General features: G+C 40.9%; 1 protein-coding gene across 3 annotated transcripts in view; it reads right to left on the reverse strand.

Moving 5' to 3' along the window:
- The window catches only part of LOC119477273 (prospero homeobox protein 1-like), a 33,421-nt gene extending 30,205 nt beyond the window's left edge, over positions 1-3,216 (reverse strand). Inside the window, exon 1 of one of the 3 annotated variants that reach the window (XM_037751266.1) lies at positions 2,716-3,216. The gene's annotated coding sequence lies outside the window, so the exon portion shown is untranslated. Of the gene's footprint in view, positions 1-2,414; positions 2,576-2,715 lie in introns of those variants that run through there. The other 2 variants (XM_037751268.1, XM_037751267.1) reach the window with 2 other exon arrangements.
- Between the last annotated feature and the right edge of the window lie 18,167 nt (positions 3,217-21,383).

The raw sequence follows: 21,383 nt of genomic DNA on the forward strand, positions 1-21,383 counted from the left end.
ATGATTACATATAGGCAGTAAGGACGAGTGACAGAGGGGTAAAGGGAACAGGCAAGATGGGGTCAGAATTAGGCCTTGGCTCGACATTCCAGGGCAAAGTCCTACATTTTATCCTGTCCCCTGCTACACGCCGCGCGACACTGAACCAGTTCCCACGGAACACAAAGCTGCATAAAATTATGATAATTACTTAAGTACTTGTCCTCATTTCCATTTTTGTGCGGTGTGAGCCGACATAGGAGCTATTAACTTACAAAATAAAATAAAAAGAAATAGGGTTAAGAGTATCTAAAAAAATAAATAAAAAAGTGGTATACAAGGGGAGGCACATTGGTTGTACACCGTTTACTAAATTCTATTACGTAAGTGAGCAATCGTTTGGTCAATTCGACAAAATATTCTCATTTCAAACCGTGTTTACACATTGCGTAATTTTAAAATGCAAGTCCTGTGTTCACATTGATCAATATGGCCATCATATCTTAAGCAACGGGGAGAGTGACACATAAAAGAAACACAAAATAGGCCTATTGATTTTCGTGCCAGCGTGAGCTCACTTCTGTGTTTTTTGTTTGTCTTTTCATCTGGCAGGGGCAGTTAATTCTGCTTAAATGAATAGGTCACAAGGGTCAACTCTGGCAAGGAGCAACTTAAAGCGCTCTTACAAAAACCCTAATGCCCCTCTGAAAGCAAAACGTTTTGTCAGTACAGGCCTGCATCAATACTGCTATGTAAGCAGCAGTGGCAGTGTCTTAGTCAGAGCCACAACAGATGCATCCAATCTCAAATGTAGTGATATTATCAGAGGCTATTTAATCTGTATGCCTGTCTTTCAAAAATTTTAAATATTTCTGAGGTTTGTAAATGTTTAAATTTGTTTTCTTAACAGCATAAAAGCGGTGCAACAATTTACATTTTTCTTTTTTACACTCTTCAGGAGCCTTTAATAAGACTCACAGTGTCTCAGTGAAACATAATAAAATAGAAACAAATACATCTTTCTTTGACTTTAATTTTACAGGTTGCAAACGTTACACACAATTTAGGCAAAACCTTAAGATAGAGCTGCAAAGTAGCTATACAAATTTAGAATTAAGTTTTAAAAAAGTCAAATGATTGTTTAATTTTGCTATGATAATCTAAGACAAAAAACCAAAGTCAAAGACGTCAAATTTGAAGGCTCAGTTTCAGTGTGCAAACAGCAGAGAAAAGCCCAGTGAGATTTAAAACATTTACTTTAACTCAATATTCGCTTGTTGCGACTAAAATAAATTGAATCATCTTTACATTATCACTGCATGTGAAAATTATTATTATTTTTTAATAAAACAGCTTATTTCTTGTCACTAAGCTTCACAGACACATTCACACTGTACACACACACACACACACAACTTTGCTGGTGGCTTTGTTAGACACTGTGTAGTGTGATGTGCCACACAAGTGGCATGCATTACAGGTTTTTCACTCTAAAAAAGAAAACATTTTGACATTTTTTTAACTGACAATACTGTGTAAATCCAAATTTACATGAAAAACAGGTTTGGTTAAATGTTTCCCCCTTAAAAACTGTCCTATTGAAGTGACTTCTCTCAAATAAAACCCCCCTTTTGATAAATGGCTTTGGCCCAAGTCTTGACAGCCACATCCAGCAGTTCAGACAAGAGGTGATACATCTCCCAAGAAAAAAAAAAAAAACCTTGACTTGATCGCCTCAGGATCTTAACAATGAGCTTGAAATAGTCACCAGCACCTGTCTTTTCCGACACCGCACCTGTCTCCCATTGCCCATGCGCACTCTCTCTTTCTCTCTCTCGTAAAAAAAAACAAAACCTTTCAACAATTTCAAGCTATGAACTACACACACATGAACAAACGACTTGTAGATGTTCACTTGAAGTCACCTTTAAACTGGCTCTTCACTTGAAACCTATTGTGTGTGTTATTTCCCTTTGGCTGATATAACAAAAAGTTAAAAAAGATAATAAATTCAGGTGTAAAACATGGTCTAAATTAAAATTGTACACAGTTACTGTAAGTTTTTGGCACATTTACGCTATAAAATGATAAAAGAGAAAGAGGATCTGGCTGTTTTTTTGCGCATTTGGTGAAACTAAGATATCGAAACCAAAGAGAGACCAACTTTACAACAATATACCGGCACAATCCTCCAAAAAGTGCTGCCGCAGAAGACAGACAGTACATTTTTACAAAACAGGACTGACAAGCTCCTGTGTAACAGCCTGTTTGAGGATTTTGTGTCAATAAAAAGAGGTGTTAGAATAAGATTTAGCCCCACAGGACAAAGACAACATAAGGTATAACCGCAAATCCACGGAGATCAAACAACTAAATCTCAGTTTCCATCTAAATAAAATCAACTTTTCAAAACACACGCTCCAACCAAAACTTACTTGTAAAAAGTTGCAAATCAACTCAAGATCATCCGCTGTGATGATGAGGAAGGTTGGGCTACACCAGGTCCGCAAATCATCCTCGCAAAAACAACAACAACACGCAACTCTTTAACCACACATCATCATGGATGGATGAGGGGAAACGAAACAAATAAATGTGGTATAAGATATGATTAGCTGCTTGATCACTAGAATAAACTCATCATGTTGGATTTGTTTATTTTTTTTGTCCGCCCACCGTGCGCATCAGAACAGGCATGAACAAGAGAGGGAGGTATCCGAGGACAAGGTTACTTACCCTTTTAGATGAAGAGGGGGACAACCTGAACTCCTACTGCAACAACACAAAAAAAAGAGAGAATAAACGCAGAGGTGCGCACCGCTGGATGCTGTGGATAGAACTCAGAGGAGGAGGAAGAAGAGCTGGAATAAAGGAACAAAATAGGAAAAGATGAAAAAAGAGCTCTTGCGCGTCGGTGTCTCCCTCTATCCTCTGCTGTGACTGAAAGAGTGAGAGACATAGAGAGAGAGAGAGGAGAGAAAGAGAGAGAGAGAGAGAGAGAGAGAGAGAGAGAGAGTGAGTGTGTGCGTCTCCGAGGCGCACTGGATGGCAGCTGGAGGACTGTGGATGCTGGAGCGCTTCCTCCGCCACTAAAAAAGATTCACTTTAAGACGCTGAAGGCTGAAGGAAACAGGAAGACGTGCGCGCGTCACCGAGCGACGTGATGTAACTGTCGCAACCTTTTAACCAATAAGAAGCGTCCGTCCGGTCCGGAGAAACGACGCACTGAACTTGACCAGAGAATGAGGACTTGAGAGAGCGCGCGCGAGAGAGAGAGAGAGAGAGAGAGAGGGGAGAAAGAAAAAGAGGATATACAACTCTTACTAATCTCTTTTCTTCCCAAAATCACCAACTGCGCGAGTAAGAATCGTTACGCACTTTGACATTTACAGCAATAAACACACATCTTATTATGTTATTTATTCTCATATTCAAGATATTCTCTATAATAAATGGTTAAGTGACAGTTTGAGTTCAAGATATTTTGAATAACGTGTCAATACTTTACGCACCTTGACAACATATTATGTTATTTATTCTCATATTCAAGATATTTTCTATAATAAATGGTTAAGTGTCAATTTGATTCCAACATACTTTGAATAACGTGTCAATACTTTTTGGAAAAAAAAATCAGAATGAGAACAATTTCACCACAATAACTGAGAAAATTCATATTAAGCTTTATTTGGCACAACCGGTGAGTTTATTCACCACATTTGAGAATACAACTTTTTTAAGATGAATGCAAGCATTAAGTGAATTGTTAACCATTTTAATGCAAATCTTCCAGCCTTTCTTGTGGCATTACAATTAAAAATTAACAGTCTATTTTACAATCCAAACGACTTGTGTTAACGCATGTTTCGATTATGTTTATGAGAGTCTATTAACATTCCTTCAAGCTGCAGTCACTTTTAATGATTACCAACTTTGTAATTTGATCTTTTTAATATGTTTGAATATAACGACGCAGAGTTCAATTTGAAACATTTGTTTCATTTGCAAACTGGTGCACATTTCAGACTTCTTAAAGGGAATAAACAGCAGCTATAGTAGTGGGTCACTTGGGAATAGGAGGTTCAGAGTGGCATGTAGAGATATTTTTTACGCAGCAGAGTTTTCTCATTGGTTGCAGCAAAAGTCTGATTTATGAACAAGCAAAAAGCGGCACAGCAGAAGCTCCCGAGCTTTGCGTTGGAATTCAGATTATCCAGAGAAGCCAATATATGCGAGGAAGAGCTGAACTATCTGTTTGTGAAGCGCTCAGTTAAGAGCCGAATATCACCATGGAACGTCTGTCACTCGGATCCGCAGTCTGCCACTAGAACACTGACAATAAAGTCTCTATTCTATTCCATTCTATTCTAGAATAGAACCCCGTGCGTAAAGACTGTGCACTGTCATCCAAAAAAAAATATTATTAAGTATTCTAAATAAAAACAAAAATCCACCTTTTATGTTCACAAATCTAAAGATCTTTCAGTGAATTATTAGATTTTTTTTTCTTTCCCTTTGAAACTTCCCCCACCTGTATACGGCTGAACCCTGCGGACACTGACATCTGATCCTCTCCAACAGAAAAAAAACCTGTTTTATGATTTATGAAATGATGACTGGCTGCATTCCGACAAATTGGGGTATTTATAATTATTAACACTGCAGTTTGTTTTTTTGCGCTCTGCAAATATGTTTGTAGCCTTCGACCTTTACAACAGGTGTACAGCACAAATTAGTTTAGTAATATAATTACAAAAATGTGTGCCATTGGAATTAATCTTTACTTAGGAGAATTATTTTTTTTCGATATTTCTGGATAAAACAGGTCACATCCATCTGCTTCAGCCTGCGTTTCTGCAATTATAGAAAAGTATTAAGCAAGAAATTGTCGACTCGTTTATTTCATAACGAACGTATAAAGAGAGTCTTATTATAAATAATGTTATCATCAATAGTGAATAAAGTAACATGTATTCGTCAATTTTTTGAAGCCAGAAAGGACAAAGTTGGTCATGCACTATTATTATTATTATCAGAATCAGCGTGCTTTTTTTTTTTTTGCTGTTTTTCCAGCTTTTTCACTTTTGATTCATTTGTTGCTCACAGAATCTTCTTTTTTTTTTAAATCCTTTGCAGAAAAGCCAGAAAAGAAAAAGTTGTTCATGCACTATTATTATCAAATCAGCGTGCTTTTTTTTGGGGGGGGGGGGGGGGGGGCTGTTTTTCACTTTGGATTCATTTGTTGCTCACAGAATCTTCTTTTTTTTTTTTAATCCTCTGCAGCACAAAACAGGATCCTAAAGCACTTAACTAGAAATCTTATTTTCCATACGCGCCTCTCTCTGTCAGGTGCCAAAAGGGAAAAAGGCGAGGTCTCTTTTTCCATATCGCAAAGCAAGTGTTTTTTTTTTGGAAAACGAACGAATTGCAACGAAGTCAGCAAAGTTTATAGTGTCTGGAGTGTCTTTTTTCCAAAGCAGGTGTTGCTCCCTTCACTGTGCGTCTGATTTGGCCTCGGCTCCTCTGGGTGCCTCTAGTGCGCAACACAGGCTGGAAAAACAGGCCGGGACATTAAAAGAAACGCGTGTTTGGAAAAGGAAGACTCGGATGAGGTGTAGAGGAAACGTGTCGGTTAAACACAGTGAGCTGCTCTTATCGCGGCCCAGTCCAGGTGGATGATCAACCCGTGGTTTTATTCCCCCCCCCCCCCCCCCTCTCCTCTCTCTCTCTTTTTGGGTCCAGTGCGACACACCTCGATGCCCAAGACTGATAATGCGCTCTGGCACTGACTGCGCACTCATGATGGCTGCATTTATTGACATATTTATTAGAGTTGGGCACCAAAATGCAGAAGGAGGGAGAATATTTCTCTCAGAGGTGATATAAAAGGTACATTTTATCACATTTTGACCACAATTAAGTACTAATAAGTACGCGCAAGCGGTGATGGTATGCAGGAGTGGAGAAGAGACAGTGGCCTATTTTCCTGCGCATTAATTTGGATCAAAGACAGGGCAACTGTCTTTCCATTATTATTATTATTGTTATTATTACTATTATCATTACTACTATTGTAAGGCAGGCTTCTCGCTGCCTTAACTATAATCTTACTTGTTACTGAATTAAATTACTGTAGGTCTACTCTTTAATGTCTCAACTCCAGCATATAGGACGATTTAACACCGATAACCTAAAAGGTGGCACATCTCTTCTTACTTCATATCGCTCCGCCAATCTTAATCATCACTCACCTCATGTAAGGTGAGCCATATTATATAGTTCCAGATCTAACTTTAAAGGAGCAGAATAACATATGTATACTGTATAAAATAAATCTTTACAAAAAATAAATCTAATCTTACACTATTATTAGTAGGCCTGTTACTCTTATTATTAGGATTATTATTATTATTATAGGGTTCTTTGTCTTGTTTTTTTGGGTGCAAATTGAAAGCAGAAAATCAACAAATATATAAGCAAACTGTACTGTCTCCTGAATTTAAGTTTATTATTGAAAGAGTGAATATTATTCTGTGAGGAGGAGAAGCAATCTCTTGAGCAGCAGTTGGTTATAAAATGGCCTTAATCAGATAATGACTTGATGTGCTCCTACAGCAGCTCCATTTCTTTTCACAGACAGTTTTTTTTTTAAGAAAAAATAAGAGAGTGAGAGAGAGAGAGAGAGAGAGAGAGAGAGAGAGAGAGAGAGAGAGAGAGAGACAGAGAGAGAGAGAGAGAGAGAGAGAGCTATTTGCGAAAACAGAAGCAGAGAGAGATGGTAGCACTAAAAGCTGTTTTGTTCCGGAGAGGTCTCCGGGTCCCTGAATAAAAAGGTTTAGGAGACAGGACATAGGAGAGGAGAGGAGAGGAGAGGAGAGGAGGATTTGTCCGAGTGTAATAAGTGAGTAGGCGTCTGACTCCTCTAAAGTCCTTGTTGGGCCTCACATCCACCACTTAATGTATTCAGCTTTCACCAAAGATGAGGATGCTGGAGGGAATTATGTTTCTGTTTGTCAAGGCAGAAAGGGAGTCTGTGTGACCTGAACGTGAGTATATATATATAAGAGACGTCTGTAGTAAAATAACAATAATTTACATAGATGTTATTATTAGTGATATTACTCCTTGGCTGCCAGGGCTGTGATAGCTGGCACAGTGTGGCCCCCGATGACCCACATCCCTCTTTCTAGGCTACAAGTAGCCTAGTGGTGATTATGGAGGCGAGTGTGTGTGTGTGTGTGTGTGTGTGTGAGTGTGTGAGTGTGAGAGAGAGAGAGAGGGATAGAGGTTGGTCATCCTCTCTGGCTTGTTTTATACAAGCCATTCAATAGGCTACTGCATACTATACACACACTCTCAAATTCAAATATGCTTTATTTGCATGAATGGGTATTGACCATTGTTGCAGAAGTGAATGCATGAATGTAAAGACAACGTGACAGTCAACAATGACAACATGCACAAACCAAACACTGAGTAACCAAATGATGAACAATCTATAACAATAATGTGCGAAATGGAAGTATGCACAATCATTCTCATATATAAGAATTTACATTTATAAACTCTCTAGACCACCTCTACTTTTCCTCGTGATAAAATGCAATATTGCAACACTTCTACGATCCTGTTTTCAACATTTAATAAAAAAAAACAGTTTGCTCGAACATTAAATTAGGGATGCACTGATACCGATACCGGATCGGATATCGGGCCGATACTGACTCAAATAGCAGGACCGGGTATCGGTGACAATGGGGCCGATCTATTCTATTCCATATTTATATACTACAGACATTATATACTGGAATTTTAATTAAAATTTGTTGCTGCATTAAAAAGGTTTGAACCTGAATTGTAATTCCTGTTAATTTTGAAGATTTTTTTACCAAGTTGCTGGTGCACGATTTATTATTTTAATAATAAATAAGAATCTTGTAATATTTCTGTTATATCTATGTATTGTTTTGTTACATTTTGTTTTACAAAGTTAGGAAAACAATGTTTAAGTCAAGCCTGATGTTGCGTTACACATAAAAGAATGATCCTAGTCACTTTCACACAGTGAAGCATACAGCTTATTATTAATCAAACACCGGTATCGGCCGATACCCAAAGCCCAGGTATCGCTATCGGGACTGAAAAAGTTGGATCGGTGCATCCCTACATTAAATAAGGCTCCATGTCTTATGCGTGGAAATAATAGGCAATTAAAAGAATGCTGCTCAGTGAGGCTGATGGGAAATATGGCTGCAGTCAAACTCATTAAAACCACAGATATACTCCAAAACACCGTTATTAGTCTTAGCTGTGGAGATTAGCTACACATTTGACATTTCTTTAGCAGAAAATGATGCAGTAAATTCTGAGTTAATTCAACATGTCTTACGAACAACCTTGAAAAGCATACACATTTTGTAATATCACTGCCTATGACAGGGAGGTTATAGCTAAAGTCGACAGGAATGAAGGGCGCGCGGCACACATGTGAGCACGCGCACAAACACGCGCACGCAGAGCGCCTTGGAGGTGCTTGGACGGACAGACATGTTGGGAAATCGCCTGGAACTGTATTAAGCCTGACGTCCTTAAAACAAACAATGGCACCATGAAATAAGGGCTTATGCGCTCAAAGTCAAAGAGCCCCCTCAGCAACGCTCCCTGTTTATCTCTCCCTCTGTCTGACACACACACACACACACACACATATTCACACACACTCACCATTTCTTGGGGGTTACACAGTCAGGCTCGCAGCTCCATTGGAGGGGACCAACTTTGCTCCTATGAACTCTCACCTGTCAACATGGAGCAGAGGACTTTACTTGGTAAACACGAAAGGACTTTAGCTGTTTACTTCTGGCGGCAACTTAGCCTATTTTACTCACTGCAAGGCCACGGTCACAGCTGGCTCTACAGGGGCTTTGAGTGCGTTTCAAGGCGAGGTTAAATCCACGCCAAACTCCGTTCAATAATGTGACAATTTTTAATGCAGCCTGCATCTTTTGTTAAATATGACGAATACTTTTTTGACAATGTATGCCTCATCGATAGGTTAAATCCGGCATACATTCAAGTTAGTTTGATTCTATCAGTCTGACATGTGGATCAACTTTTAGATTTTGCCAACTCTGCTCGCTACCGTCCCCACGGTGTAGGGTAGCCAGTGTTTGGTTTGTCCGTTCTGGGCTACTGTAGAAACATGGCAGCCGGCTCCATGAAGATGACCCGCTCCATGTGTAGATATAATATTATAATAGGTATAATATTCTAAGAAAACGTAAACACAATAATTCATATTTTCAAGTGATTATAGACTAAAGAAAACATACTTATTAATAATATTATATTCCATTTCTAGATCCCCCTAAATGTAGACACTTGAGGGAATAACAGGTTAACAGTTATAAAAGTTGTAATTGAATCCTCATGGCTCTGTTTTCAGGCGTGACGGGAGGCTTTGGCCAATCACAGGTCATTTCAGAGAGAGAGCGTTCCTATTGGCTGTGCTCCGGCTGGTGGGCGGTGCTTGGGATATCCTCAACTGATCTCAACATGGCTGCAGGGTCACAAACTTTCTCATTTTATAGCTAAACAGTACACTACAAGATGTTTCTGAAAACATTTGAGGCGAGAAATAGGCATTACAGTAACAGAATATTGATTCATATTTGATCAGCGCTGCCTAGTTTGACCGTTTGGACGGAGTTCGCGAGTGATTGACAGCTGCTCAGAGACGGCAAGCTCCAGCTCGGCTCTGATTGGTTGTTTTCCTCCGGTCTGTGAAATCTTCCTGATGCCATTAGGAGCACCGGAGGACACCAGAGGCACATGATTTTTTCCAGATTACCGGTCTCATGTAGTACTGTCAGGATATAGTGACCGTTAAAAAAAAACAATCAACCCACTGCTGATTTAATGACGGCCGAATGTAAGTATGGGTTTCAATGATTTCTGGGATGTATGGATTACCTGTCCATAAATAAAGCAACAGGAATTTCAAAATTTTTCAAAGGAGTGTGGCAGCAAGCCGTCTACCACATGCAGGGTGCAGGTCTCTGCGTTTTTCCTCTTTAGATTTCCACAGCCATTATCCTCCAGTGCGACTACTGCTAAAAAAAAAAAAAAAAAAAGGGCTGTGGCAGATAAGCGGCGGTCTGTTTTCGCTCCTCTGATCAGCGGTAATTATATTTGTTGGCGTGGAGGTAAGTGGTCCTCCCCGGGGGGCGTATTGTACTCGACTCACTCCATGTCATAAAATAAAATTACAAGGAAAGGAGAAGATATCCTACAATAACAGAGGCGAGTCGTAAAATCAAAGAGTAGCTAAATTAAATCTGAAGGAGAGAAAAAAAAAAGCCTCACGGAAAATACATTAGGGGTATGATGGACGGGGGCAGGGGGCTTCAAATAAAACGCAGGTTAATGAGTTTTTAATAGCTTCTACGACTACGGTTGGTTAACAGACACACTCTCACACACACAGCTTTTTCTAGCTGACTGAGGCAATTAAGAGTAATTAGTGATCAGTTACCTGCGTTTCAGTCTTTCTGCACTTCCCCGAACACCATAAAGAGCAGCGTCTATAGGGTATGAAGTGACATACAAGGCTTAAGTAGCTTTAAAGTGCCTCTCTCACCACACATTAGTCCCCAGTTATAAGTTTAGCTCCAATGCAACAGTCCGCTCTCCTGTTACAACAGTGGACATTCACACGTCTTGTACCTGTTGGCACCCTTTTGTCTGGTTTATGTATCTGCGTAACCTCTGACCCCCACCGTGGATGTTTGGCATGGCACCCAGCCGGCTCTCCACATTAGAGCGGGCCTTTCGCTGGCGACCTCTCTTGACCTCCCGCTGACCTTTCACACCAGAGGAGATTCGGCTGCCTCAGGGGAGGTCAGGAGGAGGGTAACGCTGTTATAATTGGCCTGTAAACACACACAGAGACAGAGACGCAGACAAACAGGCATAGATTTGAGGAGATGGGTTGTTTTCTGCTTACTTGAAACTGGAAATGATTCAATGTATTTCCAATGGTGGAAAACTAAGTACTGTGCTTTCACTTGCATTAAGAACTTGTCCTTTATTGAATTGCCTGGTTAAATAAAAAGTAAGTAAGTTTTTTACCGCTCTACACTGTAAAACATTATGGAATCAATTAATCCTTTCTCAGTAACTTAAAGGTGCAGTGTGTAGGATTTGGCGGCATCTAGCGGTGAAGTTGGAGATTGCAAACAACTGAAATTTCTCCTGTGTACCAAGCGTGTAGGAGAACTACGGTGGCCGACGTGAAAACGTGAATGGCCCTCTCTAGAGCCAGTGTTTGGTTTGTCCGTTCCGGGCTACTGTAGAAACATGGCGGCTGGCTCCGTGAAGATGACCCGCTCCCTATGTAGATATAAATGGCTCATTCTAAGCTAGCGAAAACACAATTCGTATTTTCAGGTAATTATACACTAATGAAAACATAGTTATGAATATTATATTCCATTTCTGCCTATAGATCCCCCTAAATGTTACACACTGTTCCTTTAACGTAAATATATAAAAAAAAATTTAATTTCACGTTAATTCAACTTAAAATGATTTACAGTGTACTTGTACTTTAAGTACATTTATTATTACAATCATGATTATCATTATAGGATTAATACCTTTTGTACTTTTAATAAAGTAATATTTTGAATACAGAACTTGTACTTGTAATTGAGTGTTTTTACAGCGTGCTTTTATTTAAGCTAAGGACTAGGGTTGTCAAAGTTAATGTGACACACTCAGTTTTAAAGCTAGAGTGAAGATACTGGCATCATATGGAACTAAAAAAACCTAATGAAATCCATTAGTACCAACCATGTCATACTAGCTTGTCGCGATCAGACGTTAATAACACTCAAAAGTTGCGCTAATTTTTTGGCGAGGAAAAACTGTCAAGGCCATATTCAAAGCGGTCCCTTGACCTGAAAATGGGTTCTATGGGTACCCACGAGTCTCCCCTTTACAGACATGCCCACTTTATTATAATCACATGCAGTTTTTGGGCAAGTCATAGTCAAGACAGCACACTGACACACTGACAGCTGTTGTTGCCTGTTGGGCTTGAGTTTGCCATGTTATGATTTGAGCATATTTTTTATGCTAAATGTAGTACCTGTGAGGGTTTCTGGACAATATTTGTCATCGTTTTGTGTTGTTAATTGATTTCCAATAATCAATATACACATACATATGCATAAAGCAAACATATTTGCCCACTCCCATATTGATAAGAGTATTAAATACTTGACAAATCTCCATTTGAGGTACATGTTGAACAGATAAAAATGTGCGATTAATTTGCGATTAATAATGGACATTCATACGTTTAATCACGATTAAATATTTTAATCGATTGACAGCCCTACTAAGGACCTGAATCCTTTTTTCAGTGGCACTCGCCATACTATTTTGATTATATTGCTGTGCATTGCCCAGAGGACCGAGGTGTTTTTATATAGTGTAATGTATATGTGTAGCTGGTAATTAATCAGAGTAGCTTGGCCATCTATCCTCTGTTGGGCCCATGCATGAACATGCTCCAACCACAGGTTAAAAACCAGCAGCCTATAAAGCGCTCATGTACATGTACACCAGTGAGGCCGTGCACACTAAAACATGTACTGTGTATATGCACCACAGGTCTACACGCATGCAAATCACTCCCGGTATTTTCAAAGACTTCCCCGCGGACAGAAGCGTCTGCCAGCGCTGCTATAAATCACGCTGAGGCTGGTGCTGAGGGCAAGGCACACCTTGTCCACGTCGCCCCCACTTCTGGGCTGAATAAACCATAACATCCTGCCTCTCGTGCTGCCCGACGCCCTCTGAGCACGACCCCAGAGGAGACCCCCCTCATGCCCTCATCTCCCCTCCTCCTCCTCCTCCTCCTCCTCCCTTCCTCCATCTCATCTCTCACCCCATCCCTGTTATTGTTCCTCCTCCTCCTCTTCTGTTGAACTTATCTATCTTTAGGAATTTAAGCTGTTGCAGTGGACGGTTGGGCAGGGCTCTGCTCGTTTGTAGCAACCCCCTCCTCATCTTCATTTAACTCTTTTTTTTCTCCATTCCAATGACTTCCTGCTCGAAGAGTGGGATGAGAGAAAAGAAAAAGGGAGAAAGAGAACAGCAAAAACAGCAGGAAGCAAGCGTTTAACAGGAGGATGCCGACACCCTCATCCTGTCGTGTGCCGGCTTGGTTCAGGTGCTCCGGGCCAATCGGCTCCCTCCGCTCCACTTACCTCAGGGTGTGCCGAATTTGGCTTAGAAGGTGCACCTCTCCTTCATGACCCCCTCTGGAGGAAGTACAGTATAATGTTTCTGGAAAGAAAAGGAGAGGATTTTTTTTACTGCCCGTGCGCAGGCTCATAATAAACCACCCAACAGAGACATAAAAGTGAACAAAGAATAAAGAATGTGTGGAGTGTTGGGTTATCTGCTGATTGTTTCCCTTGATTTTTACGGCTGCAGAGGGAGAAGCTAAGCAAACAATCCAGCCCAGCGGTTGGCTCTTGGCATTCCACTTGATGGTCTTATTATAGACGAATCTCACTTTGGAAAAGACAACAAAAAAATTCAGTGTGTTGCTTGGCATACAATCACACAAAATGATTACCTCCTCTCAAATTTAATTTCTAAGTAAAAGGCTCAGAACTGCCAATAAATTCACTGATATGCAACACTGTGTTTTAATTTGAAAAGCTGTTTTGTTAGAGGAAGGAGACGCATGTTTTAGATGTCGGGGTTCTAATTTTGGAGCAAAATTGCTCCTTTAGTCACCTACAAAACACATACAGCCACAAGCACACACAAATATGTCTTTGCATGAGGGCCTGCACATACACATACACACACACACATACACACACAGGTCCAAATCTCTCCCTAACCCCTTGTACGCCTGGTACATCCACCAGAACGCCAGAGGAGCCTTGAGAGGACAAGAATAGCGAGGCATGTGCCTATTTGTGGCATCATTGTTATAGAGATAAAAGATCTCACTGGTTGCACTCACGCACACAATCACGTACACACACACACACACACACATGCATGAGCGATCATGCACTGCGTTCATAACATACAGTCAAGGTGAAATATTATACATAAACACTGGTCAGGACCATGAGGTACAACCACAAAAACTCTAATATCCACCCATGGAAGACATGTATGTACAGAAACACCTCTCTCTCTCTCAAACACACACACCACACACACACACACACACACATTGGTCATTCATCAGTCAACAGGCCCACATACTCGCTGGGCAGTTCCTAGAAGAGACAGTGGAGTGATCTCCTCTCTATACACCCATAAGCAGCTTCTTTCACTCGGCTGCTTGCAGTGTGTGTACAGTACGTTAGTGTATGTGTGTGTGTGTGTGTGTGTGTGTGTGTGTGAATGCCGGGCCACAGCTCCATGCCTTCACCATGGGCTAACCTGACTATAAATGAGCCACAGTGGCACCTGTGCCGGTACGGATCCAGTGTTGGGACAGAGGAGAGTCCCATAATAGGACGCTGTGTCTTTTGTTCTGTTGGTATGAATAACTGCTCTAAGAATAATGTCCCCTCCTCCTCCGTACAGTAAATGTTCTGAGATGAACTGGATCTGAGGTGCAGATTGTGTTTTTACACAGCAGGGAAAGTACCTGTGGGATTGGTACGATGAAGGGAAAATCCCGTGTAGAGGATGAATCCTCTAAATGCAACTGCAAAGTGGTTCTATCCTATTTTGCAATAATATGTTACCAGATCTTAAAAATATACGGAAGAGGTTTTTAGTATAGGTGCTATTTGTTTTTTGGGTTGTCTGCAGCTATGTGAAAAGTGCTGTAATTTGTCGACCATCTCTTGTAGGAATCAAGAAATGTAAATGTAAAGTAAAGCCCTGCTCAGACCTGGCATTAACATGCATCTGGGGTGATCCGATCACAAGTGGACAGCTCTAAGTACAGGTGTGAATGCAAACAAGACACATTGAGGACGCATTGAGATCCGATCGCTCAGACCACATTCGGAGGTGATCTGGGCCACATATGGCCACATTCTTTTAGCGGTGTGTACTCAAATGTGTCCAGGGCCACATTGAAAGACCACCTACTCAACTGACGTGCGTGTGCGCGCATGCATAGGTGTCGTGCACCGGAACAAAGCTCCGCCACTTTTTTCTCCAAGTGGCGAAATAGAATATTCTCAGTAGAATATATGCTGTGGGCTACCTCCAGAGTCTCAAAAGTGAAGCCAATGCGGAAGTGTCTTAAACTTGCATTCTTTCTAACAGCCAGCAGGGGGCGACTCCTCTGGTTGCAAAACGAAGTCTGATTGTATAGAAGTCTATGAGAAAATGAGCCTACTTCTCACTTGATTTTATTAACTCAGTAAACATTGTAAACATGAGTTTATGGTCTCAATCACTAGTTTCAAGTCTTCTTCAATACAGCATGATGTTCATTTAGTAAATTATGGTCCCATTTAGAGTCAAATAGACCATAAAGCAGGGTATGTTTTAGGGCGTGGCTACCTTGTTATTGACAGGTTGCTACCTCAGCATTGTCCGGTCTGGGAGTGGTCCGTGTTTTTATCTTACAACTTTCACCCTTTCACAGTGTGTTTTCAATTCATGAAAATTAATTGTAACATTTTGGTCATCGAGAAATGTCTTATTCAGCGTTCAGTTGTACTTAGCTCATGTCACTTCTGGTTGCAACAAAAGGAGATGGCGACGGACAAAATGCCAAACTCGAGGCTTCAAAACGCAAGTGAGTCAATAACCAATAAAAACAAACGGCAAGTTTGTCATATTGACATCTAATGGCGCAGAAAGAGTCAGTGGGTGGTATCACAGACTACTGCTGCCTCTTACCCTGAGATAAACCAGGTATTGTATAGTCTAAGGGAAGCTAAATTTATAAAACAATACACAATACAATTCGGTTATTCTGTTTAAGTGACATACTGACTGTTGTATTACACACCCCCAACCCCAACTATCCTCTCACACACGCACACACACTCCCACACACTGCTGCTTTTAGTGTCTTTAGCTAAGCCAGAGGACAAGTGATGCCCAGGGCCGTTCCTGATCCTCCTGGCCTTTTCCTTGCAGGAATCTCCTCTTCCTGTGCGGAAGTTTATCGTGGTCAGCCTGCCCGTCACTGACGCCTCCCAAAGGAAAGTGACAGCGGCTTTATTCACCCGCTGACCCGTAAAGAGGACAGCGGAAGAAAAAAAAAGAAAAAGTACGTGTGTGTGCATGTGTGTGTAACCTGACTAAGGGCTTCTTTTCTCTGCAGTAAGGAGGTGCGATGAATCTTGTGCAATCAGCACTACCTCTGCATATGTGTGTATGTCATGGATCCAGTGTTGTGTCCTATAACTGACCGCAACAACGTGAAAAGCATCTTCGCTCCATCTCTCTTTTGTGTGTCCAGATAGAAAAAAAAGAACATTAAATCCCCTTATCGGCCAAGTGATGTCCTGTTATCTGCTCTCTAAACAAACAGATCAGCTCTTATTTCTTTATTTTCCATCTCAAAGTCGAGGCCTTGCAGCCTTGAAGATAGACAGATAAAAGGATAGAGAGATGATGTCCATCTGCTCTGATGATCTCTCTCCAACTTTGTTTGGCATCAGCCTTTTCTCCATCCCTCTCTGGTCCCATCAGCCCCAGAGGGCCCAGTCACTGGCCTTTTCTTGACCCAGTTTAGGACTTCCATTCTGGGCATTTCTGATCCGTCCACTCTCCCCTCTGTGTGGGGGGGTTCAACAGAGAATCCTGAGATTATCGGATGGTCACTTAAGAGGGAACGAGAGCGAGCGAAGTGCTGTCCACTTAGCTGAAGATTATCCTTTAAAAGGAAGGGATGGCGGTGGAGATGGAGGAGAGAAGGAGAAAAAAGGATGTGCTTAAGAGATGGATGTAGAGGGGGCGGATGGAGGGAGAGATTGCGAGGACGGTCAGAGTGATGGAGAGAGGGCAAATGAATCATATGGAGATAAAGTGTGTGTGGGAGCGGGTTAACAAAAAAGCGAGGAGAGAAATACGGCAACGAGGGAAACGTCTAAACGAAAAGCTGAGATGGAGGTGAGGTGACGGAGCGAGAGAGAGAGAGGTCGACGGAGAGAGGCAGAGATGGAGAGATAAAGAGAGGAGGAAGCAGGAAGGATGAGGACAAGAGCTGGATTAAGCAGTAAAAACAGGGATTGTGAAGTGTTCACTAACCAAACTGAGGACCTTTGGCTGTGCTTTTTATGAGTAATGGGGTCTATATGCTGACTTGTATTAGTCAAACATCAACAGAACAATATAGAGTAAGACCTGATTTACAGTTTGCGGCCCATTATATGTACTTTACTCGTATTTGCTGAGATCTGGGAACACAGCAACATTGCTACAATTATGTCAAATGGGCCAAGAAACACGAGCAAGGCCGGCAAGTTGAAATGGCAAATGTGTAAGCAAACAATGGCACATCCATCAGACATGGAGCAACATTAGCACTCATTTGGAGTTGTGTTTGTATCAACCTGGATAAACTGAAGTCCACTATTAACTCTCCTTTTAGCTCTGTTTTGGTCTCCAACAACTCCTGAATGATATATCAGGCTCTTTAGCTGCTAAATGCTCCGTTGTGTTCACCAGGTAGTTGCTAATTTTTGTTTCCGAGCAGCCAGATTTTGTTTGTTTTTTTGCTGAAAACAGATGCAAGTGAACCAAAACAATGAGCTAAATGAAGCTAAAATGCCACATAGAGCTGAAGGGAACTAGAGAGTCAGCTGATAATTATCAGTGGGTTTGTCAATTTGAGCAACCCCTTGCATATAGATGTAGTTATTTGATCCATTGTTAATACAAAAGTATGAATTATAGCCGCTTTAAAGGGAGAAACAAAAGTGAGCGTCAGTAATAACCCCTCATTGCATAGGAAAACTACGTGCACACACAACTACAGCAGTTTTTCTGTTGCAATTAAGTTTAGCCTTTAGTTTTTGTTGTATCACGCAAAAGAATTTGGATTTACACAGAATTACCTCTCTACAGCACTATTCACAGTCTACATGTGTGCCGTCTTCTGTATTTAGTCAGTCATTCAATACTTGCTTCTTTCGGACAACAAAAATCTGGAAAAGGATCTGTGTAGGGTAGAGGAAATATTATAAATGTATGCTTCTAATTTTACCTGCAACAGGTTTGGATCTTTTTCTTCATAGAGTGATAGGGTAGAAAGGCCTCGGGTTTAGTGTGAATGCAAAATACCAACACATTCAAACTCCACCCATTCAATTTATATGTGTGAGTGAATGAACCGGGATGTGTTTGTTTTTAGGGGGGTATGATTGTGCGAGAGAAAGAAAGAGAGATCATTCCCCATCATTTGATTGGATCAGTGGTCCTGCCAGTGTCAAATCACTGTGGGCTATTCTCCTGGTACAACACACACACACATCGCAACCCCCACACACACACACACACACGTATTCCAACGGACACGATCTAAATCTTCCCCGCGCAAGAAAAACTGAAGGAAAAAGTTTCCTCAGTCTTCCAGACCTGCTGCCACAAGCTCTATATATTTATCTCTCTCACTCTGAGCATGATGGGAAAGAGGACAGTCTCAATGGAAGAAGCAACAGGGGTTCAAGGATGACAGAGAGAGAGAGAGGGGTGAGAGCGAGAGACAGAGGGGGAGGCGGGCACCCCTCCTCCTCCTCCTCCTCCTCCTCCTCCCGATGTTAATCTCCTCATTTTCATTTCTCTTACCATGTGGGATTAGAATGATTTTATTTAAAGTGTCAGCTTGAGCTACCGGATTGAGAAATCTGGATTTCATAGGGATTATTATTACAGAGAAAATGCGCACACACACACAAACACACACGCCGACAGACAGATTTTTTCTTCTCTGTCACTCACTAATGACCTGCTTGACCAACAAATGGTATTTATCCTCAAATTCAGTGCAGGGGAGACGAACACACATTGTGATACACTTCAGAGTGTGTGTGTGTGTTGCATTTACAGCATGTCTTTGCCACTTTGTGACATATTAAACCCCCAATTTTCCTTTTTAACCAGTCTCCAGAAAGCCCAAGAGTTTAGAGTGCTAACACACTTTGCTTTTCGTCTTTACCAGAACATCGTACAGCCTCCCGTCACCCTCGGCCAGGCCAAGTGAAATGAGGTGAACACACTCTAACCAAAGCTTCACCCTTCTGTCAGATTTAACATCTAATCTACATTAGGATAAGGCTTTCACCGCTCAGGAAAAAAAAAAAGAAGAATAAAAAACGGCCTCACCTTTTCATCCTAGGGCCAAGCCTTTTATTCCGCCTCTTCTCATTACATTAAAGGATGAGGGAGGCTGTACAGTCGCTGAGCGGTATTTAAAGACACCATCCCCTTCATCTGTTTTAATTTCTCTTTATTTAAGAGACTCCCTCCTCCCTTTACGCCGCTCCCTCCCTCTGTTTAATTTCTCTTTATCTAAAGACTCCCTCTCTTCATTTGACTGATTGATCTGTGTCTCAGTGCAAATGACATGGAAGAGTTAGTTACTGCAAGGTCCCTAATCCAACCTTTGTGACGGGGACGCTGTGACTGAGCGGAGACGAGGCGACTTTATCATCGCGGAGCTAAGCTCTTCATGAAAAATGGTTCTACGTAGCACAAATGAGGCATTTATTTTACAACCTGTTTTACTGCTGACAAGACTTGTATAAATTTTGCTTGCATTGTCGGCTTTGTAGTGTACATACGCAGCAGAGCACAGGAGGGTAAACCCACGCAGATTGTCAGTATATACAGTATCCTCATAGTAAATACTGCACTGATGTAAATCATAGAAAGGGTCTTAAGAAAAGAAAATACAAGACATAGGTATTATTGATTAGTGTTAATTTATGGGGATTTTTTAAAAGATTTTTTTCTGCCTGGTTTGAACTATTGAAATACTTTCATGGCCCTGTATGTCATGTATAACTGAAAATAACTAACATAGAAGACATGTTTTAAATGCTTAGATTTTTGGCTCACAGCCCCTTAAAGCTGCAGATGGATGAGAGAAAAGATGAAACTTCCTTTTTCAAGTATTTTTATGTGATTTGGATGCAAAGAAAATTCAGTATCTGACAAGAAAAAGTAGGAAATCAGAGAAAATACTAAGGATGGTGATAAGCATGAATTGACAAATGTCATTATGGCTGCATCAAGCTATTGTTGTCATTACCAGCTACTGATTATTTTGTCGTTCAATCAGTTAATCGTTTTATAAAATGTCAGAAAATAGGAAAATTGTGATGGTCATATTTTACTAACACCCAAGGTGACGTCTTTGAATTACTTCTTCTCTTAAACCAACAATCCAAAACCCAAAAGATATTCGGTTTCCTGTCACATAAGACGGGGAAAAAGCAGCAATCCTCACAACTGAGAAGCTGGAAACAGGGAATGTCACATTTGTGACTGATACGTGATTAAAACAATTCATGCATAATCAAAAAAGTTGCAACTTAATTTAAATTAAAAATCAACCAGTAGTTTAGCTCTAAAGATCATAATCATCCTCACCAATATGACAGATATGACTGTAGGGTTGGGGAAGAAATTGATACAGCATAGTATCGCGATATTTTGCGTGGCAATATTGTATCGATTCACGGACGTCAAGTATCAATCTTTTATTATATAATCTATTAACCTCTTAATCGGATGGCCCACCATTCTGTCTTTCAGAGGTGTAGCGGACTCAGTCTTCAAGTTAGAGTGAAGATAATCATATCATATGAAACTACAAAACCTAATAAAACATTTGGTACCAACCATGTCATGTTAGGTCATCGGGAAGAACACTAAATAACGCTCCAAAATTACACAAAATTTTGGCGTGGAAAAACTGACAGTCATTTTCAAAGGGGTCCCTTGACCTCTGACCTCAAGATATGTGAATGAAAACTCTGAGATGAACAGAGTGAAAACTGTATCTTATTAGATAAAACAGATGTTAACAAACTGCATAATTTACATTTGAATAAAGGTAATAAATCGCAATATATCTTATTGCAAAACTCAGCAAAAATGTTTAGAATCACAGTAAGATCGTCTCCTGGGGCCTCTGGTGAGTCCCGACTCTAGATGATTTTCAGAGATCTCATAATGTCTCATAATGTCAGAGTGCAGGAGGCGTTTACAGGCACAAACGCAGGCGATCAGACAAGTATGGAGAGTTTATCCTGGTGAATAAACACTCTCGCATACACAGACACACACATACCCATTTTAAGAGCAAGGTCTTGGGAAGTAGGTTAAGCAGGCCGGGATCACCTCTCGCTGCTCTCTCCCAGCTTAGAAGCACAGAGAGAGTC

Source organism: Sebastes umbrosus, chromosome 18 (assembly GCF_015220745.1).
Source record: "Sebastes umbrosus isolate fSebUmb1 chromosome 18, fSebUmb1.pri, whole genome shotgun sequence".
Classification (NCBI taxonomy): Eukaryota; Metazoa; Chordata; class Actinopteri; order Perciformes; family Sebastidae; genus Sebastes; species Sebastes umbrosus.